The sequence below is a fragment of the Barbatula barbatula genome (assembly GCF_947034865.1).
Source record: "Barbatula barbatula genome assembly, chromosome: 12".
Classification (NCBI taxonomy): domain Eukaryota; kingdom Metazoa; phylum Chordata; class Actinopteri; order Cypriniformes; family Nemacheilidae; genus Barbatula; species Barbatula barbatula.
Genome location: NC_136775.1, coordinates 10,002,669 through 10,008,668, shown reverse-complemented (window position 1 = coordinate 10,008,668; position 6,000 = coordinate 10,002,669).

Sequence of the window (6,000 nt, the reverse complement as noted above, 5' to 3'; positions counted from 1 at the left end):
CCAGCCAGGTGCCGGTGCACATGCCATTCAGGATACCACTGCACTGACGATAAACATGTCATCGTAAAACAAAAATAATATTTTGGCGTGCATGGATATTTTTTTGCAAAGCATTTATGTTAACAATGCACTAGCTGTGTTTTGGGGCTTGTATTTGTATTTGATGTCATTCTCAAACAGTTCCCTGCAAATCAGACCTATACACTTTGATCTATGAAATCAAAGTAAAAAGCTACCACCGATCATGTCGAAGCAGATTAACCCTTGCAAAGAGCAAAAATGAAAATAATCTAGAAAGGCACATTCATCTATAGTAAATGAGAATTCCCAGAGGTTAGGGAAATGACCCATGAAGCAATTATCTTCATTTCACTGCAAGGTCAAACCATTCTGACCATTTTAAATGCTGTGCAATGTGACATTACTTAGTCTTCTACTCATTGCTCAGAAAGGATGGCTCTGTTTTTCGAGGGATGAATGAGGGGAAAAGTTTTTCCTCTGCACAATTTTTTTTCCTCACTTTAATTATAAATTTCTCCACGTATTACAAAATTCCAATCATTCCAGAACGTAGTTCTACAGTTTAACATATGTAGAGAAATATATTTATATCTATCTAATATAAAGGGAACAATTATTAACCCCAAGTAAGAATGTTCAAAGATACCCAATACAGTATAAAATATACAAAAAAATATTACCCCTCAACCACCCCCACCAAAAATAATAATAATAATAATAATAATTAAATTAAAAAAAAAAAAACCTGTGCCAGCCAAGATAAATGTTTAAACCACACAATCAATTATAAGTATTAGTACAGGAGCACTAACACATTAGAAGAAAGTACAATTAACTATCTTCCCGTATGCAAGGAGTGTATGTTTCCATATATGCAAGGAGAGAACCCCACATTTTGTAAAAGTTCTTGAGAGAGCCCTTCAGTGAGTATCTGATTTTCTCCAGTTTAATACATTGAAAGATATCTTTAATCCACAAAGAGCGAGTAGGCGGGACAGATGATTTCCAATGCAGTAAAATCTGACGTCTGGCCAGGAGGGTTACAAAGGTCACAAAATCTGCCTTCAATTATTGTGTCAACTACCTCCGAAATTGTCTGGAATATATCAGTCCAATATCCATGTAGGGTTGGGCAGAACCAAAACATATGTGCCAGGGTTGCAGGAGCCTAACGACAACGGTCACGTATAGGGTCAATGTCAGAAGAAATTTTAGAGAGTTTGACCTTAATCCAGTGAGTGCAATGGCGTATTTTGCATTGGATCCATCCGTGTTTGACACACACAGAAGAGGAATGCACCCTGTATAAAATACTCTCCCATAGTTCGTCTGAAATTTCCTCTAATAAGTCTTCCTCCCACTGAGTTTTTAAAGATAGCAGTGAGCTTCTATGAAGGGAACATATTTTGTCATAAAAAAAAGAAATCATCCTTTTCCCAATAGGCAGTGGCTTAAGGAATAAATCTATGGGAGTGGATGTGGGGATCCTAGGAAATTGAGGGTACATATTACGGATAAAACTGCGAGCCTGCAAGTATCGGAAAAAATAGTTTCTGGGCAGTGAAAACTTATCCACGAGTTGTTGAAAGGATGCAAAAACATCATATAAATCTTTAAACATTGAAAGGTTGTATGTTGCCCACTGGGAAAAAGTATTGTCCATCATTGATGGTGAAAAAGCAAGGTTCGACGCTATAGGGGCAGACATAGAAAATGTTTGCAATCCATAATACCGCCTAAACTGTCTCCAGATTCGCATTGAAGTTTTTACCATATCATTTTTTGTGTAAGGAAAAAATGAACTGTTAATAGGGGAATATAACAGGGCAGATAATGTAGTAGGAACACATGAAGTTACTTCCATGGCAAGCCACATGGGTGAGCACTGTGATTGGACCTGGTTTAACCAGCACTGAAAGATCCTGAAATTAGCTGCCCAGTAATAGTGTCTAAAGTTGGGTAAGCCCATACCCCCAAGAGACTTAGGTCGTTGGAGAAGTGCTTTGCTAATTCTAGCAGTCTTTTAACAGTCTTCATAAACTCTGAAATTAATCGGTCTACTCTCTGAAAAAATGATTGAGGGAGAAAAATGGGAATACACTGAAACAAATACATAAACTTTGGGAGGGTGTTCATTTCTACAGAATTAATTCTACCAGCTAAGGATATAGGAAGTACCGACCAACGTTCAAAGTCTTTCTGAACCTGAAACAGTAGATTATCAAAAGTAAATTAAAAAAGATCTTGATATCTGTTGGTAATACAGACCCTGAGATATTTAAAATTGTACTGTGCAATTTTAAATGGTAAAGTATGCAAAGGGTATTTATTGGCCGCTGCATTCAATGGGAGAAATTCACTTTTGTCTAAATTTAGCTTGTAACCAGAAATAAAACCAAATCATTTTAAATTGTTAAGAACCGCAGGTACTGAAATAGAAAAATCAGAGATATAAAGAAGAAGATCATCTGCATACAATGAGACCCTCTGTTCAATACCTAATCTTGTTATTCCTTTTATTAATGGGTCGGACTTTAAAGCAACGGAAAGAGGCTCAATGGCAATAGCAAAAAGAAGGGGGCTTAAAGGGCATCCTTGGGTTAAAGTATTCTGAACGAATATTATTAGTCCTAACTGAGGCCTGAGGAGCAGAATACAGCAACTTCACCCATGAAATAAAATTTTCATCGAAACCAAATTTTTTTAATGTATAGAAAAGAAACTGCCATTCTACCAGGTCAAATGCTTTCTCGGCATCCAATGACAGGGCAGCTTCTGGGATAGAAGGGGGTGAGGAATTATAAACAACATTACATAATTGCCTAATATTAAAAAAGGAATGTCTATACCCTTAATAAAACCAGTCTGGTCTGAAGATATGATTGAAGGCAATACAGATTCTAGACGGACCGCCAATAATTTTGATAAAAGTTTAAAATCAACATTAAGCAAAGTAATAGGACGATATGAAGAGCAATCCAAAGGATCTTTATCTCTTTTTAGGATCAGGGAGATTGAGGCCTGATTAAGTGTTTGAGGGAGTTTTGATAAATTGAATGATTCGTTGTACATGTCCAATAATATGGGGGCCAATTTGTTCAAAAATGTCTTATAAAATTCTACTGGATAGAGCATTTGCCACTTTGCATAGAGGAAGCAGCTTTAGCAAGTTCATCTATAGTAATAGGTATTTCTAGCTGATCAACAACATTAGAATCCACTGTAGGGATACTGAAGGTACTAAAATAATTATCAAAGTCAGAGAGGTTGGCAGTTTGCTCAGATGTATAAAGGGAAGGATAATAATCTTTAAACTGATTGTTAATTAATATGGGATCTGTTGTTGTAAATAAGGTGAATAAGGTGGGAAGTTGCTTCCTGCCGCTGTTGGAGAGCTAGCAGCCGACCTGCTTTGTCTCCCTCTTCATAATACCTAGACCTAGTTCTAAGCAGTAAATTCTCTACATGACTTGTCGAGAGCATATCGAACTCTGCTCCTCTGCACAATTTTGGAACAATGTCGTATAAGACTGTCATAACATTTCCCCCTAACCATCAATCCAAGCAAATACATATTTAAAAGCTATGAAAGTCATCCCATTTTGTTAAAAGAGGACAGGGGAACATTATAAGAAACCATTTAGGGCGGGACAACCATTTATTTTATTCATAACAAATAACTCGCATTTAAATTCATAATAAGGTGTCTTTATGTGGGACAATTGTTAAAAAAATGATTACAGATAAGATTACTTTTTTGTTTTAACCTACATGCACTTTTATAGTAAATAAAACAGACTTATTTAAATAAAATAGACTTACAAAAGCATGCACAGAAAGGTTAAGATGATACTGTATGTTCTATACATTCACAGAACAAAGAAGCTTTTTTGAAGAATGCCATTCGCTTGCATTGGTTTTGTGTCCATACCTTAGAAGTGAATGGTAGCTGTGCTGTTCGGTTACCAACTTTCTTTAAAATGGCTTCTGTGTTCATGAATGAAAGTCATACAGGTTTGGAAGGACTGATAAAATCAAACTATCACTTCAAATTACAGTCTTGAATGTTACAAGTTTTATGTTACAGTTTTATGTTCATGCAGTAGTATCAATGTATAGAAAGTAAAAGCGAAAGAAAGTAAATCATACCGGATTGAAATGACAATAGGCTGAGTAAATTACGACAGAATAGAATATCACTTTAACATCTCTCCACAGAAATACACAATTAAATAGTGAATCTGCATTACTGTATGACTGCATTAAAACACAGACTTTTGTCATAACACCAGGAAACGTTTCTACTTTATTGAAATGCAATGAAGCTCTATAACCCCTATGTGACCCCTATTATAACACAGATTCCATAACACAATATACAATTAAAACGATTAGACAAACATTTTAAGACAAAGACATTTAGTTTTTGCCATGCAGTGTTTAGCTTTTACACTAAAAGAAAAAGAGCCACAATGTACATCCATCACAGCACCCACCCACCCACCCACCCAACAAACACATAATATACCTAACCTTTTTAATAAAAAAGCATTTCAAACTTTTCCGTCTACAAAGACAGAAAGTTTGTGCTCTCATAAACCACATATCCTACACAAACAGACACTTGATGTAGTGAAGTTGCTCTCATGTCACATTGATTTCATGACTATATGATTAGTGCTGCTTTACATGATTATAGTATTAAACATGTCCTGCCCCCTCACAGCTGTCCAGTTTTAAACAATCCCTCCCTAATTCTATTCCTCTGTACAGAAAGCCTCAATTAATTCTTCATTGGCTAGAGTAAAGTAGAGGACATGGATTATTCATGTGTAATTTCTTGAAATGCTGTGTGTGAGAGGGAGGGTGGGTACAGTTTGACGGACCAACTCTGTCATCTGTCTACCCAACATTCGGTCTCATGCTGTAACCTCTTCAGAGCATCCACCGTCTTCATGACATTTCACAGCTTTGCCCTTTTCATTTGATCAATTTTTCACACATTCTCAACACCATTTCTCCTGCTACTCTTTAACATCACGTGTTATATCTTCAACATTTCATTTAGTATTGCAGGGTTTCCTGCTAAAAATCAGAGTTTGAAGAATAGCGGTTTTCAGTTTATAAATAAATGAAGGTGTGTGTGGTTAACAGTGCTTATAAGGCTGTTCAATGTTGTACTACATCATAAATTACACACAGTCATATACCTCAAATGTGATTTTAAAAAAATGTTCTGTGTTTTAAATGTACGTTGCTACGCAAGTGCAGTTTATGTCAAATTTATGATAAAGAACAAAATGGGAAAGTGAATTAGTTTATCAGGTTGGCCAAAAAATTTATATTTAAACTGAGCTGCTCTATTTGCTACCACACTAGAATTTTTGAAGCACACCCGAATCTGTTTGACGGGTGTTTTTTTTTGTTTTCCAAGGCCATTTTGAACCCCAGTTACAATCCAAAATAATACTGAACCTCACTGTCATGGTTTAAATCGGCTTTAAATGTGGGATTAGTTAGTGTGAATGAAATCGGACTACCTGCAGCTATTCTGTGTAGTTCATTCAGATGATATAGGAGGATAGAAACATCTCGACTGTATGAATAAAGATAAGTGAACATTTTCCTAACAGTAACTGATGAACAGGAATATTAATCTCAGCCCTTTAGCTGTATGGTGTGCTGTTTTCATAACTTGCTAAACATATTCAGTCTTTAAATTCAGGAATGATGCTGCCTCATCTAATGACATTGTGAGACTATTCCTTCCCCTTGGTTTGTTATTTATCATTTGTTTGTTTATGTTTCCCTGAAAAAATTGTTGTGGCATCTCATTTGCATTTGTCTTCAGCTTGTGCCCACAGCATTGTGTTGTGCAAATGTATCAAACGTTAATATTCTTGATGCTAGGGAGTCCATGTGTTATGAAAGAAAGAATAGGGGAACAGCTTTCCAGATGAATACATTACCACATTAAGA